The 27,359-nt window shown below is 33.5% G+C and overlaps 1 pseudogene; it reads right to left on the bottom strand.

Moving 5' to 3' along the window:
- Positions 1–638: 638 nt before the first annotated feature.
- On the bottom strand, positions 639–25,449 carry LOC100927674 (annotated as a pseudogene).
- Positions 25,450–27,359: the final 1,910 nt, after the last annotated feature.

The raw sequence follows: 27,359 nt of genomic DNA on the forward strand, positions 1-27,359 counted from the left end.
AATCTTTAACTTATATATATATATATAAAACTTTACCTTCTGTTTAAAAAATAAAAGAATTTCTTCTAATGTCCAAGATTTCTACCTTAGTTCTATTTATTAAGGCATATTTAATATGTATTTAATAAACCAGGCCTGGGAGGGACCTTAAATTTTAGCATTCTTCAGTTTATAGAGGAGAAAGTTGGGAAAACCCAGAGAGGTTTTGTGAATTTCCCAAAGATACACAAAGGTGAAGGAGCAAAAATGGGATCTGGAATCTGAACCCAGGTTCTTTGACTCCACATTTCATATTCTTTCCATCATAAAATATTATTATTTTTATTCTTTTAATTTTTATTTTAAAAATTTTATTACATGGAATAAAACGATCATTTCCATAACATAATATAATTTTTAAAATATATGATTGCACATGAAACTGCAAATCTATTTTGAATAAATAGTTATTTCTTTCTTTTTTTCAAGGTTCAGATTTATTACTTTAATACATGTTCTATCTCTGGAACACTAAAATTGATTGTTCCAAAGCTTAATTCATTAAAAACACAATTTACAAATATTTAATATGCCTTGAAAATTTTTCAAGTTAAGAATGAAAAAATATATATATAAATCAAAATACCACTGTTAAAAATTCAAATTCCATCAAATCCACATTCAGTGGTACCAATTTTTTTTTGGTTCTTCCAGGTCTTCTATTAAATCTATGAAGTTGTTCTTCATGACAGGAGAAGGAATAGAAATTTCCATTGCTTTCCAGATTCCATACATGCTCACTATGTCACCTGTGGTAACTTGCTGTGCAAGTTCTTTTAGATTATTGGTCACTCATTCAGCTAAATACATCTCTTTAAAAGATGGTCCCAAGAGACAGATCACATTAGGAGGAGGTCTGATACTTAGACATTCATTCTGAGCTTCCTGAAGTTCTCTGAGTAATTTGGTGGTTTCTTTCAGCTAAATACATCTCTCTATAAGATGGTCCCAAGAGACAGATCACATTAGGAGATCTGATACTTAGATGTTCATTCTGAGCCTCCTGAAGTTGTCTAAGTAATTTGGTGGTTTCATTAAGTTTCCTCTGGAACAATTCTGCCTCTTCAGAGTCAAAAATCTCAACTGCGTTCCAAAGTTTGTGACTGCCTTTAGTGTTGTCAGTCTGTCCTAATTAGTACTAGAGTCCAAAGAGCCAGCTGAGTCTGTTTCTGTAATTTCCTCATCTTTTGTACTATCAAGACTATCATTCTGAGTTTCACCTTCAGGTATGGGCGTTTCAAGCTTTCTGAAGGACTGAGAATGCCCCACTTTTGTTACAACATCCAGTAAACTATCTGCCATAACATATGGATAATCTTGTGATGTGGCCAAAAACTCATGGATATTGAAACCACCTGGAAGATTAGAATCTTCCCCATAAATTGTGTAGATTAAATCAGAATCATCCTTGGTGATATTTGTAAATGTGGAATCAGAGTTTGGTGCATAAGAATTGTAGACTGCATAATCCAAGTATAACACAGGAGTCACTTTATTCCTTTTTTCCTCTTTGAATCCCTGCAATGTATTTAACTCCAGACTGGTCTTCCAATTGTCATTCCCAATCTTACAGGGCAGTAGAGAGGTTTGCCTGTAATAGGGTTTACTGGATTAAAAAGTCCTAATGTTGTGGTTCCATCTGGGTTTCTTCTTTCAAACTCACGCTGAGTATAAGTCTTCTGGTCAACTTTCCTCCAGATTCCTTAACAATGCGGTCAATTTGTTCTTGTTCCCTTTCTAAGTTATTGCTTTTACGTTTATCTTCAAGTATATTTTTGTTTTTCCTTAGTTACAGTCAGTAAGTTCTGGATTTTTTCCTACAATAATATAAGGAGGTGCTTTACTTTTTATTTCACTTATTTGGAGTTTTGAAAACTTTAACATCACTGTCCAAAGAATCATCTTTATCTTTTAGCAGATAGCCATTGTCTTCCCCATCTGCTGTATTTCCATTTTGTCTTTTGGCTTTCTGGTCTTCTGCAAGTCAGCCATGAAGTCTATAGTCTGTTTCAAGCTCTGAATTCTTTCCTGGCTAAGAATTTTCATTCCTGAGTGCAACAGCTTCTTTGAAGCTTTATAATAAATGGTTTCCGGTTTATTGTAAATCATGGCATTGATATACATCATTTTGAAATTATCCTTCAATTCTTCTATGGATTTGTAGTCATTGTTTTTGATCTTTTCTTTCATAGTACTAACATCCATTGGGTGTTTAATGATCATAGAATAGCCAGGAGCAATAAAATCAATCACAGGAAATGAAAAGAAAGCACTTGGGTCTTTTCTTTGTAATTAATCTCACTAGTTGGTTCAAAGCCTCTTGAAGGGGTGTTTGTTCTACTTCTTGCTTGGACAATGTACTTGTAAGAAGCTTCTCAGGGGATAATTCTAAAGGAGTTGAAGTTCTTTTTCTGTCTCACTCTCAGTCTGATCCTGATCTTGCCTTTTTCTGTCTTCCTTTGCTGTTCTTTATTTCTTCCTTTTCTTCCCTTGGGACCTGCTTTTCCCCTTTCTTCCTCCTTTTTTCTCTGTCTTTATGTTTCTCATGATCTATTTTGTCATCAAAGAGGTTTGAATCATGTCCTGAACTGCCTGTGGAGAGCTCTGTGACTTCATTTCCCCCTACTTTCAGTCCTAAATTAAAAGATTTTCCCACATACTCCTCATAGAGGTGCTTGTCTGACTTGTGTGCTTCTTATGCTTCTTGCCTATGTCGGCCCAGGCTCCGGTGGCCGTCCCCCATGCCAGACCCAGGCCACACCGCTTCTGAACGGGGGAGCAAAGCCCCAGAGCTGGAGGGAATGAGGAAGGGATGGAGGGAGGGAGCGGAAAGGGCAAGCAAGAAGGAGTTATTTCTTTCAATTATATAACAAAGGTCCCCTCCCTTTTCCCCCTCCATCTCTCCATCCTAAAGATAGCTACCATTAGATACAAATATGAAAATATGTAAGTTCATTCTGTATATACTTCTATTTAACAGTTGTTTCTCTAGATTAAAATAACATCTTCCTTCACATGTCTTTTGTAGTTAATTTGGGTTTTTATAATATTCATAATGATTTCTTTACTCAAATTTGCCCTTAAAACAAAATTGCTGTTATTCTATTCATCATTCTCTTGGTCCTGCTCATTTCACTCTCCATTATTTTGTGCAAGCTTAGCCATCTGATTATCAAGCTTATCACTTCTTATAATCATGTATCACAACTTTCTTCAGTTATTGACAGGCATTCTTGTAATTTCCAGTTCTTTGCCACAACAAAAAGAGTTGCTATAAATATTGTAGAATATCTTGATTCTTTTTTCCTGCAGTCATCTTCAGAGATTGATCAAGTATTGCTAGGTAAAAGAATAGACAGTTTAATAACTCTTTGAGCATAATTCCAGAATGCTTTCCAAAATGTTTAAATTAGTTCATAATCCTACCAATAATGAATTATTGTTCAAATTTTTTTTACATTCACTCCAACATTTGTTGCTTTCTCCTTTAATCATTTAGTCAAGCTAGTAGGTATAAAATGATATTTCAAAGATATTTTAACTTACATTTGTCTAATCAATGATTTAGAGCATTTTTTCATTCAAATAAATTGTTTTGATTTTTTTTATCAGAAAACTGTTCATATCCTTTGATGATTTATCAATTGGGAAAGCACCACTATTCTTGTAGATTTTATAAATTTTTAAACATATTTGGAATATAAGACCTTTACTTGATAAATTATAAGTTTTTTCCTCAATTTTCTGATTTCCTTCTAATCTTCAGTACATTTGTTTTACTTACACAAAACTTTTTTAAAATTTAATATGCTTAAAATTATCAATTGTACACTTTACTATATTCTTTGTCTCTTGTTTATTCACTAATTGCTCGCCTATCAATAATTCTGATGAATAATATATTCTGTTTTTTGTCTTTTCTTACCAGAGCAAACTTTTTCTTTCTTTCTGAATGCAAGAAGAGAATAAAAGACATTATATGTGAAAATAATGTTCAAAATTCCTCATGTAACAAATTGTGCAATTCTGTGAATTATCTCATTAAATACTAACTAAGAACCTAGACATATTACCACAGTGAAGTATCTAAGTCCCACTTGCTGACTGTCCTTCATTTATGATTATAAATATGATATCTCATTGTCAAACATTTTTAGCAAATTAGATAGCTATCAAGTTTGTGAAATATTTGTGTTGGGAAGTGGTTTTCTAAAATATACTTTTAAAAGAGTTTAGGGGAGTCACAGTGGTGTGGAGCAGACACAACTCTGTGACCTTCTCTCAAACAAACAGCAGATTAAGACTCTAAACTGGTTTTGGAGTCAAAGAATCCATAAATATTTGGAGTACAACACATTTCTAGAAGAAGTTACCTTGGAAGAACTTCAGAACAGGTCTGTTTCAAAAGGGCAGGGGGACAGTCTGCTGACCACAGAAAGCAGCACAGGGAGACCTGGGCAAGGAGCTGGGGTGGGGAGTCAGAGCATTGCAGCTTCCACACACCTGGGAGTCTTCTGTGAGCCTCTTAGGCTACACTGTCCTGGTTACAAGAATGTGATTTGGTAGATTTGCCAAATTTGTCAAATTATATAACACTGAGCCCCAGAAGAACACCAGATTTAGTCAATTCCCAGAACTGAAAATCAATCAGCAGAAATGCCCCAGGGCAAATAAAAACAGCTGTTGGTCCTTTGCATTGAACAGACAGACCTCAAGCCTTAAAAAAATGAATAAAAAACTAAAAAGAATTCTTACCATAGACAGCTTTTAAGGAAAGAGAGAAGAACAGACCTCAAATCCTGAGGTTCCTAAAGGCAAAGCAACTCCAGATGAAGCCCCAAAAAGAGACATGAGCTGGTCCCCATTACACAAGGCTTTATTCAAAGATTGCATAAAGAATCTTAAAAGAGAGTTAGAGGAAAAAAGAGGAAAATAAAATGAGATCATTACAAGAAGGAATGGGAAAAGTATATAATACCCTACAAAAGAGATATGGGGGGAAAAAAATTCACAGAAAAACAAAATTTGTGTAATGGAAAAAGAATGCAATGAACAAAAACTTCAATTGGCCAATTGCAAAAAGAGCTAAAAAAAAGGTAAATAAAGAAAATAATACACTAAAAATTAGAATTGAAGAAATGGAAGTCAATGATTCATTCAATAAGACTTCAAGAATCATTCAAACAAAAACAAAAAAACAATGAAAAAAAATTGAAGAAAATATGAAATATCTCCTAGGAAAAACAACTGACTTGGAAAATAGATGTAGTAGAGATAAACTAAGGCTTATTGGACTTCTTGAAAGCCATGTTGAAAAAAAGAACCTAGACACTATCTTACAAGAAATCATAAAAGAAAATTGCCCTGATATTTTAGAATCAGAAGGTAAAATAGCTATTGAAAGAATTCACCAATCACCTACTGAAAGAGACCCCAAAATTAAATCCCCAAGTAATATGATGATTACATTTCAGAACCATTGCACCAAGGAAATGATATTGCAAGCAGCCAGAAAAAAACAATTTAAATACCGAGGAGCTACAATTAGGATTACCTAGGACCTAGCAGCTTCCATATTAAAAGATAGAAAGATCTGGGAATCTGATATTCCAAAAGACAAAGAAAAGTGGATTACAGCCAAGAATAAGTTATCTTGCTAAAATGAGCATTATCTTTCAGTGAAGAAGATGGATATTCAATGATATAGGTGAATTTCACCTATTTCTAATGAAAAGACCAGAAATGAACAAAAATTTGATCTTCAAACACAACACTCAACAGAAGTATAAAAAGATAAAAAGGAAAGAGTTCTTGAGAACTGTATTTCTGTTATGGCTATACTTAGATAATGTGGATATAATTTGATTTTATCATAATATGAAAAAGAAACTAGAGGTGAAAAGGGGATTGTACTGGAAAAAGAGGGAAAAGGAGGTAAAATAAGGGAAACTACATCTCACAAAGAAGCAAAGAAAACCTATTATAATTGATGGAAAAAGGAGGGAGTTGAGCATTGTGTGAATCCTATTCTCATCAGATTTGGCTCAAAGAGAGAATATTAGACATATATGGTTTCACAGAGCAACTTGTCTTACCTTATAGGGAAGTAGGAGAGAAAGGGGGGAAAGAAAGGGAAAGACTAGTAGAAGAGAAAAGAGAAGAATTAGGGGAAAGGAGGAAAAAGAGGGAAAAGGCTGTAAAGGGGGAGAACTGTTTGAGGGAGGTGGTCATCAAAAGAAACATACTGGGGAATAGAGAAAGGGGAAAGGAAAGAGAAAAGTGTAATTTAGGGTAAATAAGATGGCACGAAATACAGAATAAGTTATTTTAACTGTGAATGTGAATGGGATGAACTCTCCCATGAAATGGAAGTGGATAGAAGACTGGATTAAAAGTCAGAATGCTACAATATGTTTTTTTTACAAGAAATACATTTAAAGCAGAGTGATGGAAACAGAGTAAAGTTAAAGGGCTGGAGCAGAATGATTCAGGTTAAATAAAAAATAGAAAGGAGGGGTAGCAATCCTGATTTCAAATCAAAGTAAAAGCAAAGATAGATCTAATTATGAGATAAGGAAGGAAGCAATATCAACACTAAACATATAAGCACTAAGTAATATAGCATGGGAATTCCTAGAGAAGTTAAAAGAGATGCAAGAAGAAATAGACAGCAAAACTCTACTAGTAGGGCATCTTAAACTTGCTCTCTCAGAACTAGATAAATCGAACCACAAAATAAATAAGAAAGAAGTTAAGGAAGTAAACAAAATTTTAGAAAAGTTAGGTATGATAGATCTTTGGAGAAAATGGAATAGAGACAGAAAGGAGCTTACTTTTTTTTCTTAGCAGTTCCTAGAACTTATACAAAAATTGACCATGTGTTAGGACATAAAAACCTCAAAATCAAATGTAGAAAGGCAGAAATAATAAATGCATTTTTTCAGATCATGATGCAATAAAAATCACATGCAATATAAGGCTAGGGGAAAAGTAGACCAAAAAGTAATTGGAAACTAAATTATCTCATTTTAAAGAATGGATGAAACAGCAAATCGTAGACGCAATTAATAATTTCATCCAAGAAAGTGACAATAATGAGACCATATAACAAAATTTGTGGGTTGCAGCAAAGCAGTAATGAGGGGAAATTTTGTATCTGTAGATGCTTACTTACATAAAATAAAGAGAAAATCAATGAATTGGGCTTGCAACTAAAAAAGCTAGAAAAAGAACAAATGAAGAACACCCAATCAAATACCAATTTGAAATTCTAAAAATAAAAGAAGAAATTAATAAAATTGAAAGTTAAAAACTATTGAGTTAATAAATAAAACTAAAAATTGGTTGTATGAAGAAGCCAACAAAAATAGATAAATCTTTAGTTAATTTGATTAGAAAAAGAAAAGAGGAAAATCAAATTGTTAGATTCAGAAATGAAAAGGGAGAACTTTCCACCAATGAAGAGGAAATTAGAACAATAATTAGGAGTTACTTTGCAAACTTTAGGCCAATAAATTTGATAACCTAAGTGAAATGGAGGAATACCTACAAAAATATAGCTTGTCAAAGTGTAATGTCCGGGCTAGCTTTCTGTAGGGCCTTGGGACCAGACCAGCCTTAGTCTCAGCAGAATAATCACCAGAGAAATAGTTAGGAATAGAGTCCAAAGTCTTTATTGTTCCCTTCACAGTCTATGTCTGTCGTAGTCTGACCCAGTCTTCTCTGGCAGCCTGCAGGTCTGCCAGTCTCCCCTTCTGTCTGACTTCCTGTCCTCAGTTCTTAAATACCCTATTATAATTATATCATTACAGCATACAGAATATGTGTGAAGTAGAGAACTGTTATATCACCATGCTAAGTAGTTAACACCTTGTTTCAAGTATACTTTTTTTAAGTATACTTCTCCACAGTTCTAACCATCTACAGCCCAGATTAATAGAAGAGGAAATAAATTACTTAAATAGTCCCATTTTAGAAAAAGAAATAGAACAAGCTTTTAATCAACTCCCTAAGAAAAAATCCCCAGGATCAGATGGATTTACATGTGAATGCTACCAAACATTTAAAGAACAATTAACTCCAATATTATATAAACTATTTTAAAAAATTTGGAGGGAAGGACTCCTACCAAATTCCTTTTATGAAACAGACATGGTACTGATACCTAAACCAGGTAGGGTGAAAAAGAGAAAGAAAATTATAGACCAATCTCCATAATGAATATTGATGCAAAAATCTTAAATAAAACATGAGCAAAGAGATTACAGAAAATCAAGCCTAGGATAATACACCATGACCAAGTAGGATTTATAGCAGGAATGCAGGGCTGGTTCAATATTAGGAAAACTATTAGCATATCAATATCAATATCCAATATCAATCAATATCCAATATATCAATAACCAAATTAACAAAAAATATATGATTAGCTTAATAGATGCAGAAAAAGCATTTAATAAAATCTAACATCCATTCCTATTAAAAACACAAGAGAGAGTATAGAAATCAATGGTTTTTTTCTTAAAATAGTATCACCTATTTTAAAACCATCAGCAAGCATCATATGCCATAGGGATAAACTGGAACCATCCCCAATAAGATCAGGGGTGAAACAAGATTACCCCCATCACCATTACTATTCAATATTGCATTAGAAATGCTAACTTTGGCAATAAGAGAAGAAAAAGAAATTAGAGGAATTAAAGAAGGTAATGAGGAGACCAAATTATCACTCTTTGCAGTTGATAGGATGTACTTAGATAACCCTAGAGAATCAACTAAAAAAGTATTAGAAATAATCTACAACTTTAGCAAAGTTGCAGGATACAAAATAAATCCACATAAATCATTAGCATTTTATACAAAATCCAACATCAAGAAATACAAAGAAAAATTCCATTTAAAATAATTGCTGATAGTATAAAATATTTAGGAATCTATCTGCCAAGGGAAAGTCAGGAACTATATGAGCAAAACTAGAAAATACCTTCCACACAAATAAAGTCAGATCTAAACAACTGGAAAAACATCAAGTGCTCTTGGATGGGTCAAGTAAATATAATAAAGATGACAATACTACTTTAACTAATCTATTTATTTAATGCTATACCAATCAAACTCTTAAGAAACTATTTTACTAACCTAGAAAAAAATAACAAAATTCATCTGGAAGAACAAAAGGTCAAGAATTTCAAGGGAATTAATGAAAAAAAAAAAACAAATGAAGATGGTATAGCTGTACCAGATCTAAAACTATATTATAAAGCAGCAGTCATCAAAACCATTTGGTACTGGCTAGGAAAAAGAGTAGTAGCTGATCAGTGGAATAGGTTAGATTCACAGAACAAAATAGTCAGTGACTATAGTAATCTAGTGTTTGACAAACCCAAAGACCTGAGCTTTTAGGATAAGAATTCACTATTTGACAAAACCTATTGGGAAAATCAGAAACTAGTATGGCAGAAACTAGGCATTGACCCACAACTAACACTGTATACCAAGATAAGGTCAAGATTGGTTGATGATCTAGACATAAATAATGATATTATAAGCAAATTAGAAGAACATGGGATAGTTCTACTTTACAGATCTATGGAGGAAGAAGGAATTTGTGACTAAAGAAGAACTAGAGATCATTATTGATCACAAAATAGATAATTTTGATTATATTAACTTAAAAAGTTTTGTACAAACAAAACAAATGCAGACAAGATTAGAAGGGAAGCAATAAACTGGGAAAACAATTTTACATTCAAAGGTTCTGGTAAAGGCTTCATTTCTGAAACATATAGAGAATTGACTCAAATTTAAAAGAAATCAAGCCATTCTCCAATTGATAAATGGTCAAAGGATATGAACAGACAATTTTCAGATGAAGAAATTGAAACTATTTCTAGTCATATGAAAAGGTGCTCTAAATCACTATTGATCAGAAAAAATGCAAATTAAAACAACTTTAAGATACCACTACACACCTCTTAAACTGGCTAACATGACAGGAAAAGATAATGGTAACTTGTGGAGGAGATGTGGGAAAACCGGGACACTAATACATTGTTGGTGGAACTGTGAATGGATCCAACTATTCTGGAGAGCAATTTGGAACTATGCTCAAAAAGTTATCAAACTGTGCATACCCTTTGACCCAACCCAGCAGTGTTTCTACTGGGCTTATATCCCAAAAAAATATTTAAGGAGGGAAAAAGACCCACACACGCAAAAATGTTTATGGCAGCCCTTTTTGTGTTGGCAAGAAACTGAAAACTAAATGGATACCCATCAATTGGAGAATGGCTAAATAAATTATGTTATATGAATGTTATGGAATATTATTGTTCTATAAGAAATGCAGGATTGTAAGTCTGTAAGACTAGCAGAATGATTTTAGAGAGGCCTGTAGAGACTTACATGAACTGATGCTAAGTGAAATAAGCAGAACCAGGAGATCATTGTACATGGCAACAACAAGACTATACAATGATCAGTTCTGATGGACGTGGCTCTCTTCAACAATGAGATCATTCAAACCAGTTCCAACTGTTCAGTAATGAAGAGAGCCATCTACACCCAGAGAGAGTACTATGGGAACTGAGTGTGGACTGTGACATAGCCTTTTTACTCTTTCTTTTGATGTTTGCTTATGCTTTGTTTTCTTTCTTAGGTTTTTTTTCTTCTTGATCTGATTTTTCTTATGCATCAAGATAACTATGTAAATATGTATATTTAGATTGTGTACCAAGGGTATATTTTGAATTAAGGACATTATATACTTCTACCTTCTTCTGTTTTTTTGGGGGGGAGGGAGCTGGAGTGAAAGGGGGGGGAATGATTTCAAGAAGTGATGTTCAGTTTAGGTATTGAATTTAACATATATTTTAACATATTTTTCATGTATTGGATTACCTGTCATCTAGGAGAGAGTATGTGGGAAGGAGGGAGAATTTTGGAACAGAAAGTTTTGCAAGGGTCAGTATTGAAAAATTACCTATGAATATGTTTTATAAATAAAACGTTTTAATAAAATAAAAATTAAAAAAAACTTTCAAAAGGGAAGATGCTGTAGCAACAATGTGAATTGATGCATCTTTTATCTCTGACCTGAACTAATATGTACTTTCAGAGGAAATAAAAGTAATTGTCTCCATAGAATTATCGATCTTCCACTGAATGAAGCAAACCTTTTATGATTAGGTATTCTAAGAAGTCAAAGTATATGGAGACAGAGAATATTAAATTCTTACACTTTAAAAATTTCAAAATGAGATTCAGGTGGAGGAATCTTATAAATGAACACTTAATATTTTTTCACTCTAAATTGCTAATGTTATTCCTTTCAAACTGAGAAACATTAATTAATTACTTCTGTTTTTCTGTTACCTTGGACATCAAAGAGAGAAAGAATAAGAGAGACCACCCACATGATAGTCAGCTACATGGTTCATCACAAAAGCAAAGGAAGAAAATCCTCAGACCAGTGACTTGTTGCTTGATGTAGTTAAAGATTTCTCATTAGCAGTAACCATTAATCTCTCTTAAACTAGATAATTAGAAAATGTTTCTAGATCATATACTAGATGATCAAATGAACATTAGGACTTCTTTTTATGCTTATCAAAAAGAAAAAAGGCCTACCATTTTTGAGAAACTCCTTGAAATGATGCATGTATATTTGTACATGAGTATATATCTAAAACCATATATACATAACTATTTTGTTAATGTTTAGCCACTTTCAGTGATGTCCAACTTTTCATGATCTCTAGATACTGCAGTAGTTTGCCATTTCTTTCTCAAGCTCAATTTACAGATGAGGAAAATGAGGTAAAAAGGGATTAAATGATGTGTCTAGCATCACAGAGCTAATAAATGTCTGAGGCTGGATTTAAACTCAGTTCTTCTCGACTTCAGGCCTAGTGTTCTATATACGGTACCACCTAGATGCTTGTGTCTACCTATCCATCTATATTGTAGATGTGCTTGAACATTTAAATTGTATAGCCAGTGTTATATAAATTGAATGCATTATTATTGTATGTATTTTTCATATTCTACAATTGTGCATGTATATATGTGTATATAATACATATATAAAATATGTACAAATATATGTATAATATGCCTGTAACCTGAATTGTATGTGTGTGTATATATGCATATATATATATTTATATATATAAATTTACACATAAATATGTAGATATATAGATTATATATGATGTACAATATGAAAAATAAATAATTACACAAAAATGTGATTGTCCATAAAGAAGGTAGAAGTATATAATGTACTTAATTCAAAATATACCCTTGGTACACAATCTTAATAGAAACTTCTAGTTTTACTTTGCTTAACCATACACTATTAACAATGCCAGTGGAGTTAACTGTCCTAATAAAAGCAATGCATTTTTACAGAAGTAGTTTTTTTTTTCATTTTTCAGTATCTAATAAGGCATAATATGCCCCTTGGTAGCCAAGTTTATTATATGACTGGAACCTGCCAAACATCAGAAATTCACTGAAAGTTTCAATTAGATTTGTCACAGTGATCCAAATATGTAAAACAGATAATTGAAAATATTTCTGTATATAAAGAGGAAATACTTTCATTTACTTGATAAAATAGAATTATACTGTGGTATAAAGAACACTTGATTTGAAATTAAATCTACTCTGTCCACCAATCTGATCTTGACATTGAATGAGACTCTTAACCTTTTTATCTCTCAATCCTCATCTGTAAAATAAGTAACAAAGTGACCTCAGTGGTCCCTTCTAGCTTTAATTCTAATAATCTTATGACTCTCACCAGAGATAGCCCAAGTTAAAATTAATAAGAACAAGCCACTTTCATTATATCATACCTAAAGTCATTGGAGTAGAGGGAAGGAGATCTGCTCTGCTGCTCTTAACTGAACATCACTTCTTGAAATCATTCCCCCCCCTTTCACTCCAGCTCCCTCCCCCCCCAAAAAACAGAAAGGGCATGGAAGCCATGGAAAACAGAGACATTATGAATGAGTACAAGGAATTGGCCAATGAGTCCAATCCTAATCAGTATGCACAGTATACCCTATTGATGCAATCTGTTCATGGATATCAGCAGGCACTCTGCTAACTACATGGTGAAGAAGATTTTGAATAGGGCATATTATTGAAATATGGTTCATTCAAAAGATACCAGCCAGTCAGGCCTTGGGTTTTGTTTGGTTCTTTCTCTTCTTACCTTGCTATCTTACAGGGAAAATATATTATAAAGTCCCTAGGCTCTTCCACTGTGAGGCAATAAATGGCCAATGTTATTTGCCTCTTTGACTTTATTCTTTCCTATTTTAGATGGCTAAGACTTTGTGATCCTTGAAAAAACAAGAGAGTAAGCCACCAGGGATTCCAGAAGAGATATTCAGCATGGAGGATTTAAGTACTTACCTTTGGGACCCAGACTGGATTTACTGCATTTGGATATAAACTTGATGGGATCAATTCTATGTTAAAAACACATTAAGTCTGAAGTTTTTCATTCTCTTTAAGGACTGATGGGATATATGGGAGAGTGTATTACCCCACCCATACCATATATTTCTGGGGGAAGATTCTGTACTTCTGTTCTTGAGATATTTCTAAAGTAAATGTCCTCTTATAGTAATTAGTGTAAATGATGCATGAAATTGGGACACTGATCACTAGAGGCTTACAGTGGGGGAAATATACTGGAACAGGGATATGAGCCAGTAATATTAGGGGAAAAAAACACCTACCTTCCCTTCCCCAGGGATACATACTGAGGGGGAAGAACTATCAGTATAGCTTTCAAAACTTCACCTCTCAGTGGGAATGAGTGTTGGGATAATGATGCTTTAGAGATGACATAGGCTATAGATGTTTGGCACTTAATTCTCCCTCCCCTATAGAATCTTAGATGCATTTCCAGATATAGTCCCAAAGGAGGAAGCTGAAAACACCTTCACAAAGCTCTTGATTTCAAGTCAGTGCTTTTGACATGTATAAATGTTGTTATTATAGAAATATGAAGTGTTACACAGAACTGGAGAATAACTAATCATTTATGTCATTTGGTTCTGTCAGTGTTTGTTATTTTATTTGTTCTTTATTAAATACTTTTAACAACTTCTTTGAAAAACATATTATTCCCTATTTTCAAGCACAATTGTCATTTATACATTTATCAATATCTTAATACAAATTTTTAAAATGTTTATACTCCCATTATGGGAGTGTATTATGCAAAATTATCAATGAAATACTTTTATGACCACACATTTTTCTTTTTTGTTTATAATCGATGTGTGTTAGATTCACAAAAACCTTAAATCCAGAAATGATGACTCTAAAATTTTCATAAAATCTCCTCATTCCTTTTCTGTTAAACGAATGCTTGCTTGCTGTCTAACTTACTATATTGTGAACTCCTCAAAAGCAGAGATTGTCTTTTGTCTCTTCTTGTATCCCCAAAAATTAGCAGAGTGCCTGGCAGAGAGTAGGCATTTTTAATAAATGTTAATTAGCTAGCTGATTAACTTGTGAGAACAACTCAAGGCCATTCTCATGGTACTGTGAAAGAGATTGCAAAGGCAAAATTCCTTGAAAAGATTCATTTTCATATCAATTGGCTTTAAATCTTGTAAGTGTTTTTTTTAATTTACTTTTAACCCAAAACATAGCCAAAGATATCCTCCTCTATTTTTTGCCAGTACTTTGTAGATAACTTTCCATATGGACCTACATGACTCCATAGCACAATACACCATCTATGAGATAACCTCGGATAAAAAACATTCCATCCTTATACTCAGTCTCCTCAGGCAATGCTGTGCTTATTTTCAATTCCAAAGCTGAAATCTAGAAGTAAGGTAGCAGGTAATGTCTTGCTGCCTACCAATTACAATGCTAGAAACCCTCCAAAAAAGAAAGCATTTTTAAAACCTTTCAGGGATGGGATTTTTCTTCTATCAAAAGGAAAAATTAGAATGGCATCTTTGAAGCTGCCACAATATTAACCCATCTTGACACAGATTTAGATGCTTGCATTATCCAACTCTTATCTTCAGCGGATTATTTTTAAAAAATCTCTTTTGAAAATCCATCTTAGACATGGGTTTCCTTCCTACCCCCTATCCCATACTGGAGATGTTAGGTTATCCAATAATCACTTATTTTGAGGGGCATTTGCAATCAAATGAAGGAATTAAAATGGATAAGAAAAATTGTGTCCTTTAATTTTTAAATTAACTACTCTCAGGAAGCCTTCATTCCAAATACTGCAATGAGTGTCCCTAATTAATTCCTGTCCCATTACCCTTAAGCCATTTTGCTCTAGGAAATTTAACTCTGTTTTGATATAAATTATTTATAGACTGTCTAGGGAAACGTTTCTGTAAAAAATTGTAAAATGTTATGATGTAATCTGCATTATTTTAATATAGATAAAAAAGGTAAATGAGAATTTATCTGTGTTCTGTTTATCTGGCCCTGTTTCTCTTACCTATTTGCTTAACTAAGGAAGATATTGTAAGAACATATTTAGGCATGATCATATGAATCTGGGTGTTCATTTATCAACTACTCAATCCTTTCACCTTTAAGAAGTACCTTTAACCTTTCCAAGAAAATGTCATATTTATGCAAGGATTCTTTGCCTTGTTTTTACATAGTCTTAATCATTGAATGGTCGTTGCCTTAGATAGATTGATATCTAGGAAAAGCCTTATATTAAAAATGCCAAGATCTCCCACTGCATCCAGGGCCATCTCCAGGCAATCTGATCAACCTTGCTACTGGATGCAGATGGCTTCAAAAGTGAGAGTGAGGCTGATGACTTTGCATAAAGCTCCCTCACTTAAATTCAATTCACTTGCAAGTCATGACATCAGTTTCTTAATATAATGATCCTCTTCAAGAATGAAGGACTAACAACAACATTTATGCTCTAGGCAATCCACTAAATAAAAAGTGTAAAAAGTCAAATTTCAAGAGACCTACACTTTTTCAGGGGGAAAAAAATAACAGTATTCCAATTTAGTAGAAACAAAATGACTATAGAGGTTACAAAATTTAGGAGTATAGAGTTTACAAAATTTAGGCAAAATGTAACAAAAATGTAACATCTCTGCTTTATTAAGTAGTATTTTATTAACTTAGTTTATTTTATTAATACATGGTTTAAATCTTTATTGAAACATAAAATGAAACATAATTTTAGTGGGAAAAATAAACAATTCCAAACATAACCTCCCACCTCAGACCCTTCAACACTCCACAAGGAGGTCTATTCTATTCATGAGCTAAGTTCTGGTATTTTAACACAAGTTTAAAGAGTAAAGACTTCTAGAAATACTACTGTTGCCAAAGAAGACTTTATAATATACATTAGAAATTGGCCTTTAACCTCCTCAACGTCTCTATAACAATGAAGTTATATGTTGTAGCCTATTCATTTTTAATTGCATTCATATAGATTTAATAGCCAAGAGGGACTCCTTCATTGGTGAACTCTGTCTCATTTCACACATAAATGTATTGATCTGAGAGGTCATTCCACATATAAATCTGAAAGGGCTGAAGATTTCATTTCTTTATAATGGAGGAAAACCTCCTCTTAATGTTTAAGTAGTCATTGGAGGCCACATGGAAATAGTCAGGCTGACTTTAAAATTTCCTATTATTCCAGGTTTTCAGGGAACTCCCACTAAATGAGCAATGTCTTTATGAGCCTCTCCCTATTATGAATTAAGCATATGATGAAGAACTGTGAAACTCTGCCCAGTATACCTTTGGCCCTGAACACACACATTTTCACCTGGGGCAGAGGTAATAATAGCCAAAGGTTAGAACCACAAGATTTAGGTGCTCTTTACAGATGTGAAATTACTCCCTTTCTCCCTGGAGGCAGGTCATAAGACTATAATGCTTCCTAGAACAGGCTTAGGTCAGATAAAGTGGAGTCCTGGGTTTGGGTGAAATTTTATAGCCTTTCTGAAAAAGGATTGTATATGTATGGAGGGACTTCCAATAACAAGCCTCAATAGTGAACTCAGTGGGAAAATATGATAATCCATGCTTTTTCCCCCTTTCTTTTCCTTTGTCTTAATGCCATGAAATCTTATTTTTATTCCTAAAATTAAACTTTATTTATAATTTCAATTCCATTCAACACTTATTTATTTTAATTTCTTACCACATATCACTTGTATAAGATGCTTGCTGAAGTTACAAAGGCAAAAATGAGAGTCCCAGGCATCAAGTAGCTTATATTTTATTGGGATGAAACATGTACACAGATAAATCTATGCAAAATATGTACAAAATAATTTCGGGATGATGGAGAGGTACTAACAATTATTGGGATAAAGTTAAGTATAATTTGGAGGTGGTCACTGAGATAAGTCTTGAATGGTACAAGAAAAGAAAATTTTAAATCCTCTTCCATCTAATTGGTGAATTTTATTTTAGTTTTTTTTTTTAAATCATTGTTATAGTATAAAAAAGAATGCCAAAAAGAGAGAGGAAAAATTGTAACTAAGCTCAGAATAATATGGAACAATTATTTCACATCCAATCATCTATGGAAATGCACTTGATTACACAGACTTAGGAAAATGAACATGTTTTTCTATATAGAAAGTCTAATATAGTTTTGATTAGAACGGGGGCGGGGAATTAACTCTTCCTTTGAGGATTCACATGTGTATATTTGTTGTGTCCAGATTTAGTTATCCATTCCTGATTCCATTCTCTTTCTGTCCCTGTACATTCATTCCCCTGTGCCTAGTATGTTCTCCCTACTAATAGTTGCTTCTGAGAATTTTTAGTCACTTTCCTTAGTCTTCTCTTCCCTATTCTACCACCCCCATCTTAAGCCACCAAAATTCCTTGCCCCCATCTTAACACACCAAAATTTTTTAGTTCCCCTGATAAAGTTTGTTCCTTAAAGTTGTCTTTGTACACCCAGCATTTAGCAGAGTGTCAGGGGTATGATAGGTATTTAATGTTTACTGAATTGAATTTGTCCAACCATAGTAATTAGTCACCTAGAATATTACATCCTTCTTCTTGAGAGAATCCAAAATTCTAGTACTGTACGAATACATATTGAGTATTTCTTATATTCCTTAGTCTTATGTGAGGCATACTAGAAAACAAAAATCAGGGGTCATTCATACTCGGGAATGATAGGCTCTATGAGTTGTTCTAGTGTCTGAATTACTTCAGAGTCCAGAATTCATTCTCAACTTTTATTAGAATACCAAGAGATGTATGAAAGCTTTTGTGTGTCCTTTGGTTAACACAACTTTTTGTTTCTACCCTTTCCATGATTCTCCAGGATGTAGACCAGATTATTTAGAGAGATGCTCCTCCTCCCTACTAGCAGCCTATCACCATTACCACCATTTTAATACAGGAAGGAATCTAGTTACAAAGTTGGAGAGGAAATAGGAACAATTTTCTCAGCAGTAGGGATATACACCAAGTCTGAAAGCACTGACTATTTATATGATGGACCCTTAGTTGGCTAGGAAGCCATCAACAATATCCTATAATTAAGTCCTGTGGAGGTGGAGGAAAGCAAAACAAAAAGAAAACCAGTTTCCTTGCCTCTGTGGAAAAAACTTGACTAGCTTTCATGGAAGCCAGACTCTTGGTAGATACTGTTCCAATCACACAATTCCAAGTTATACTACCAGTAAAGAGCCACCATCTAAAAAGCCAACAAATGTTTAATTCAGCATTTCTTTGTAACTGAACACCTGCTATATGAAAGAGACAATATTACTTGCTGAGAAAGAATAAGCATATCTGACCTCTAATCCCATCTCTGTTATATACTAGTTTATTTTATTCAAGTTCTTGCCTTGTCTGAATCTTAGTTTCCTTATTATAAAATGAGGAGAGGTAGAATTAGAGGGTCTCTAAGTTAGCTTCCAGCTACAAATTCTAGGACAATAAAAATTTCTATCTGCCTAGATACCTAAATTGGTCTTTTGTCTATTATTCAGACACAATCTTCATCTCCCATCTCTGCCTTCAAACTCGTCATCCCCTATATCTGGAATGCACTCCTTTGTCTCATAGAGTCTTTCTCTTCCATAATGGCATAGACCATGCAATATCTTCTGAAAGGAATTTCCCTTATCACAACAATTGCTAGCTCCCTCCCTCCCAAAATTCTATGTATTTAATAAAGTTTTATATGACATAAAATAAATGGATAAGATATTTGATAGTTGATAGATACATAAATACATAAATAGGTAGATGGCATAATAGATAGAATGTTAGACTTGGAGTCAAAAAGACCTGAGTTCAAATTCTGTATCAGACATTTAGACACGACACTAAATAAGTCATTTAACTGAGTCTCTTTCCTTATCTACAAAATAAGAAGTTGATTGCAAAGAATTTTGTATATCTTAAATTAGTATGAAATTAAGTCATCATTTTTGGTTTTTGTTAAGGACCATGCCTAGGTGAAAGGGCAGGTTAGTTCACTGAAAAAGCTTCCACAGATGTGAATCATAACATCTGAAAGGAGTTGCAAAGCGGCCTTTATTGACACAGCTGTTGTTTGTGGACTAGGAATGAAATAAAGTGGAGGCATAAGGAAGAGGAGAGAGGTCAGACAACACAACTACCTCTCAGTGGAGAGGTCAGAGAACTCAACTGCCCCTCAGTCTCCTTGTATTATCATCATCCTCTCACATGAAGAAATCCATTCTACAGGTCTGAGTTAGACCTCCAGCATCCACTGGCAGGTGGCTCTGGTATCACAACAGTTATTATTAATCAGAACATTTAAGAGAAGAAGAAATAAAATGATATAACAATTGAGATTAAGGAAAGATGAATTCATTTTGGAGTGAATGACATGGGGAGAAAACTAGGTCTCTATCTTTGCTAGGATGGAAATGAAGTGGTAATTCACTGTCCTGATCCCAATATCAATCAGTACAGATTTGACATGGTTTCTTTTCTCATCTAGAATGGTTTGCTTCTTCTTAGATAACCTGATGATTTTCTTTTCTTGGGAACTGACTATATGGGATCTGATATAGTGAGGATATATCATGGAATTAGCCTATCCCAGCTCAAAACTCTTGAACTTTAGCCATCTACCAATAACTTCCCATAACAGCCAGGATTACAGATGTTCATCATGATGCAAAACAGAAAAAGATTAATTTTGACTTAGGGCTTTAGAGAAAATTTTATGAAAACGTCTGATCTCTTCCTTTGGAAGGTGAATAGGATATCAATTTATCATTGCTTTCACATAATGAAGATTTTATTATGGTACTATCACATGCAAAACACATCCTGTGATCTCTGTCTCTATCCATGAACTTTTACTTCCCATGAAGAGACCAGAAGGAGCTTAGAGAATTATAATTCAAATATTCTGTATGATGCAAAACCATCTAGGCTTATCTTTCTCTGAAGCCTCCCAATACTAGTATCAGCACATTTGGGTGGGTAAGGGGAGGATCCAGAACATAGGTTGTACCCTTTGTGTCTGCAAACTGAAATCTACATAAAGACTGATTCTATTCCATAAAATTCCTGGGTTTTAGATATCCAAATATTCCCTCCTTCATGAGAACTTTTGTGAATACACAGTCTTTCTCTAGAAACTACACTGATTCACTATACTAAAGCTCCTTACTATTTTCCATAACAGAAAGCTGTGTTAACATTATTCATATGCCCCAAAGCTATTTCCTAACACCATGTTAAAAGGTAAACTTTGATGCCATGTAGATATGGTAAATTGTGAGCTGTAGTATAACAGTTGTGCTTCAAAACCCAAGTTCCAATTTCTAGAGATCTAGAGGTGTGAAAGGAAAATAGACTAGTTTGATTCAAATATTGTGTGCCTAAAATGGAATTCAGTAACATAGAAAAGGTACATTAGGTACAAATGGTGGAAGGGATTGAATGTCAAGCTAAGATTTTTTTTAAATAAACAACAGAAAGCCTGTGAAAATTTTGCACAAAGGGACAGTTCAGAGATTCATACAGTAATCTAAGCAAGAGGCAATCCAATACTAAATTAAATAGCTATAGTAGGAATGGAAAGGAATTTGTGAATACAAGAGATATTACTGAAGTAGCATTGATAGGACTTGTAGAATATTATCTTTAGAACAGGTACTGACTATCTTTTAATTTGTATCTCCAGAGTCTAGCACAGTTCCTGGTACATACTAGGCAATTAATCAATCCTTCATTGTTGATTGTTTCATTGGGTATGTGAAAGGAAAGAGAAATTTTGAATCCAATAGACTGAGAGAATTGTGAAACGAGAAAGTCAGGAGAAAGAGGGAGCAGTTTTGAGAAGAAAGAAGATGATTCACACACGTTGAGCTTCAGATATTATCAGATTCTAGTTGGAGATATAGATAAAAATTACAAATATAGTTACAAAACTTTTAGTCACCAAAATAATGATAATATTTGAAATCATAAGCATGAATGAAATTAATGAAAGTATATAAAATGAAGGAAAAATCTAAGTCATCTAATAAGTAAATGCATAGTTATTATTAATGATTGAATGGATGATTGATTTAAATGAGGCATGGATATCCTGCCTATGAAATTTGCAGATAGCAAACATCTAGATCAGATTGATTACATGCTAGGTTACTGAATCAGAATAGATCTTGACAAGCTAGAACAATAAGCCAAATCTAATAAGATGCAACCTGGTATAATGGCTTCACAGCCAGGAATCCTATGTAATTTCAGATCCCCCTTCAAACACTCACTAGCTTTATCAAGCATGAGCATGAGAATCACTTCACTTTCTGGGATTGGTCCTAAAGACCACATCCTCACTTCCCACTCGATATCTGTAATTCTAATATGAAATTTAATAACAGCTAATATAAATTCATTCAACTGGGCTGAAGAAAAAAGAATTATACAAATTGGGAGGTGAAAGACATGTCTACATAAAAAATTTATGAGAATTCAGAGATTATAGAACTAATGATCTGAGTTGACCATTGAAGGCTGTCATCATAATCATGATGACAAAAATTCTAGGCAAAAATTCTTTATTTAAGGAAATCATAATGTGTTTTCTATAATCCATCTCTTCTCTCAAAATTTTCTTCTTTATATATTTCAACTACACTACCAGAACTTCTCTTAAATCTAAAAATGCCCTGTTGTTGAGTTGGGTATTATTTTTAAAATTTTCATCTTTTTCTTTAAACATTTAAGTACTCTTATCTACTCATTTACTTATTTACTATTTATTACTAGCTAAATACTTGTTTTCCAAGTTTAACTGTATCCAAATATCTCTCTAGAACCTTCAAATACTCTTCAAAACAGAATACCCTCTATTCCTCATTCATCAACAGTTTTTGTTCTTCAAAAAAAAAAAAAAAAAAAAAGAAACAAATTCATGTTCAGTTGGGCTCATGATTCAGATAAACTATATTAAGCAGATATGGTCTTATATATTTGATAATCTTCAATCTTTGCTAGTGCCTACTATATGTGTGGAAATGGGCAGGGAGGAATAGGAAGTACAAGAAACAAGATGCAAGTCCTACTACCATACACATTCTTTTATACATATTAATATCCACCAAATAAGAACTCCCTGACAAAATCAAGAGCTCCCAAATCCTTGATTCAAATTCTGCTCTCATCCTGAACATATAAGAAGAACAAACATACAATTATCCTTTCTTTATCCCTATCTTTATCCTATACTAAACAATAGTAATTTTATAATAATCTCTATTTAAATCATTCTTAACTCTCATTACACACCTGTCCCAATTCTGATTGCAAATTATTGATGTCATATATATATATATATTTGTGTGTGTGTGTGTGTGCTGTATGTTTAATCATGGTCGTTGACATGATTTTTCTTTTATTTTTTTTTTCTCACAATATACTAAAAGGAAGACATGATACTAAAAGTCTGTCTAGTTCTCGTCCCACGATATCATATACAATCAAGTGATAAATTACTTCTGGTTAAGATGATTTCATGAGAATTTGTTAAAAAGTCAGCTCTCCCACTTGTACTACAGTAAAACAAACAAAGAAAAACAACTAACTAGAAATTTAAGTAGATCAAACAGTAATCAAGAAATCCAAAGAGAAATATATGACAGCTTCTTGAGCCAGCAAGGATTGCACAAAAAGATAATAGTGAAGACACCACAAACACAGGTAAACAAGTTGGAAAACTGTCCAGAGGCACTTGGATTTGTATGCAAATATATATACTTATCCCTTCCATATCATGGGGGGTAGGGGCATGGAACACCCACAATTTGGAAAATCTATAAAGATTTTTGGACCTGCTTTTGTATCAGAGAAGTCATCTTATTTTTATGAGATATTTACAGTATTTTTTTGTAAAATTTGAGTTAAATAATTGGTCATATACATATACATGTATACATATATGATATGAATATATACATATTATGCATTTCTGAGTTTCTAAATTTTTCCCAAGGTAGGATAGATTTCTATTCCTAATTGAGTGCATATATTATTCCCTTTTTGAGCCAATTCTGATGAAAATGAGATTCACTCACTTTGTCAATTTCCCCTTTTTCCCTTCAGTGTAAAACCTTTTCTTTGCCTCTTTTAGGTGAGATAATTTGCCTCATTTTATCTTTCCCTTTCTCTCTGTGCATTTCTTTCTCAGTTCTTAATTTTGTTTATTAAATATTGCTCCTTCATATTCAGCTCACAACTGTAACCTCTGTCTATATATATTGCTTTTAACTCCCCTAATAATGACGAAGTTTTTATGATTTATAAGTATCAGTTTCCCATGTAGAAATGTAAATGGATTAATCTTACTAATATTCTCCTTATGATTTCCCTTTCCTAATTATCTTTTTATATTTGAGTCTTATATTTGAAAGTCAGTTTTTCTGTTCAGCTTTAGTCTTTTAGACTTTTCAGCTGAAAAGTCCTCTATTTCATTAAATATCCATTTTCTCTCCTGAAGGCTTATACTCAGTTTTGCTGGGTAGGTGATTCTTAGGTGTAATAATAACTCCTTTTTCCCCTGGAATCATATACGAATCCCTCTGAATCTTTAATATAGAAACATATATATATATAATATATTAATATAGAATGGTTATCCTGATTGTGACTCCATGATGCTTGAATTGTATTTTTCTGATGTTTGCAATATTTTCTTCTTCACCTGGAAGTTCTGGAATTTGGCTCTAATATTCCTGGGAGTTTTCATTTTGGGATCTCTAGCAGAAGGTGAAAGGTGTATTCTTTCAATTTCTATGTTACTCTCTGGTTCTAGAATAACAAGATAGTTTTCCTTGACAATTTCTTGAAAGATGATGCCTAGGCTCTTTTTGGGGATTATGGCTTTCAGATAGTCCAATATTTTTTAAATTATCTCATATAGATCTATTTTCTAGGCCAGGTGTTTTTTCAATGAAATATTTCACACTTCTATATTTTCATTCTTTTGCTTTTGTTTTATGGTTTCTTGATTTCTCATAAAGTCATTAACTTCCATTTGCTCAATTCTAATTTTTCAAATTTTCATCAGAGCTTCTAAACCTCCTTTTCCATTTTGCTTTTTAAGGCATTCTTCCTCTTTCTAGCTTTCTGTACTTCCTTTTGTACCACTCTCATTTCTCTTCACAGTTTTTCTTCTATTTTTTTCCTTCATTTTCAAAATTATTTTTGAGCTCTTTCATGGTCTGAGAGATCAATTTTTATTTTTCTTAGAGGTTTTAGATTTAAGACTTCAACTTTGTTACCTTCTTCTGAGTTTGTGTTTTGACTTTCCTTATTGCCTTAATAACTATCTATGGGAAGAATATTTTTCTATTGTTTACTCATTTTCTCAACCTATTACTTGACTTTTGACTCTTTGTTAAAGTAGTAGAGCTTTGCTACCAGGGTAGTGGATGCATTGCCCAATTTTCAGTGGCTTTGTACAACCCTTTTCAGAGATACTTCTTAGTACCTCTGAATTTTTAGTTCTTCCAAAGTGATATGATCCAAGGAGAGGTATTTTTATTACTCTCCTAACCTGTGCTCTGGTCTGTGAATGACCACAAGCACATTTTTCTTCCCTGGAAATAGAAAAGGGTCTCTGTTCAACTGTGGCTGAATTAGAGCTCCTCTTTATTCTGGGATTGTGACCCAAGACTTTGACATGCATATGATCATAGCAATGCAATGAAGTCCTGCCTCAATGCTAGCAAAGGAACTGCTGTAATCTTTTTCTGACCAGATATTTGACTCATTTACCATCTGTGAGCTAAGAATTCCAGAAGCTGCCAGCACTGCTGCTGCCTCAATGGCTCCCAAGATCTGCTCTTGATTTGCTGGGGTCAGGGCTGTGCTGACATGGCTTTCTGGACTTTGCATCCCTCTCACCCTGATGTGACAAACCTTCCCTGCTGATCTTCTAAGTCATCTTTGGCATCTATTGGCTGAAAGATCTGGAAATTGCCACTGCCTCCTCTGATTCAGGGTCCCAGGGTCTTTTTCTGGTTTGTAGGACTTGGTTTCTGTTAGTATAATACATGTTGGATTGTGCTGCACTCACACCATAGTGCAATAGACATTTCCTGCTGGCATTCTAAGTTGTCTTGGGGTGGGAAATTGCTTCACATAATTTTTTTATGGGTTCTGACACTCTAAAATTTGTTTATAATCAATACTTAAAGGTATTTGAAGGGTTTAGGGAGAGAGCTCAACTAAATCCATGCCTTTACTCTGCCATCTTGGTTCTGCCTCCCTCCTATAAATTTAATTAGAATTCTTATGCTGTTAATTATCAAATCTACCTATCCTTCCCCAGTCTCTGTACTGGCTTCTAATCTCACAGCTCTATCTGCCTTTCTGACATTTCAAACTGGATGTTCCATAAATACCTTATACTCAATATGTCTACAACAGAACTTATTATCTTTTCTCCTAAATCTTTGGTACTTTCCCTCTGTGGTACTTTCCTTTTAATTGTGGAGGGCAATACCATCCTCCCAGTTCCTCAGTCTCTTAACCTAAGAACTATTCTGGATTTCTCAGCATCTCTCACACTCCCATATTCATGCTACTATTTGCCAATTTCATCTTTACAACATCTCTTGAAAATGTCACTTTCTTTCTTCTAAAACTGCCCTCATTCTAAAGACAGGCTCTCCTCACCTCACACTTAGATTGTTGCATTAGTCTACTGGAGATCAGTAGACTCCTGTTTCAAGTTTCTCTCTTCTCCTATTCATTCTCCATTCAGCCACAAAAGTGATTTAAAAAAAAATCAGATTTGATCCTTTCAACCTTCTATACACAACCCCATTCAATATTGTCAATTCAATGACTTGTTATTGCTTCCAGGGGCAAATATAAAATGCTCTGGATTCAAGCCCCTTCATAATTAAAACCCCTCCTAACTTTTTCTATCTTCTAATATCTTACTGCTCTACATGTACTCTTTATTTCAGTGACATTGACCTCCCAGTTGTTCTATGAAAAAGACACTCTTTCTCAGCTCTTAGTATTGTCTCTGTACCCCATTCTCCCTTTGTGCTCCAACTATTGACCTCCTTGGCTTCTTTTAAGTCCCAATTAAAATTCCACCTTCAGCAGAAAGCCTTTCCCTCTCTTAATTATTTCCTATTAATCCTGTACTTATATTGCTTTGTAATGTATTTATTTGTATGTTGATCTCTCCATTAGATTCTAAACTCCTCGAGGTAAGGGACTGTCTTTAGCCTCTTTTTGTGTCTCTAGAACTTAGCTTAGTAACCAGCAAATAGTAGGCATTCATTAAATGTTTGTTGATTGATCGATTAATTTAGAATTGTAATAGAATTCTAACAGCTTAGAAAATTTTGTTTAGTCCAGATGTAGAATAATTAGAATGTAATTACTAATAGATAAAAAGTTAATAATTTCATGTTACTTTGCCAAATAATGTCATCAATTTTTTAAGTCTTGTTAAGTGACCAATATAATTTTAAAATATCTGAATTAAAATGATTTGTTTAACTCTAAAATTACCACATATAGTCATATATGTATGTGTGTAAACACATACATACATACATATACATTTTATAGGCTGAATTTAGTGTTACAAAATGTATCCAATCTATCCCTTAAAATAATTTGGAGTTTATATGTACTTATAGATTTTTATGGATCTGTGATCATATCAGTGTAATATGGATATTCTCCCCAGTAGTGTAAATTACAAAACTTGCAAGACTTTTCATCATACATGACTTTTGTCCATGCTCATTGAGCATTCCCATGAATTCTGTACAGGAAGA

The sequence above is a fragment of the Sarcophilus harrisii genome, chromosome 3 (assembly GCF_902635505.1).
Source record: "Sarcophilus harrisii chromosome 3, mSarHar1.11, whole genome shotgun sequence".
In the NCBI taxonomy this organism is placed as follows: domain Eukaryota; kingdom Metazoa; phylum Chordata; class Mammalia; order Dasyuromorphia; family Dasyuridae; genus Sarcophilus; species Sarcophilus harrisii.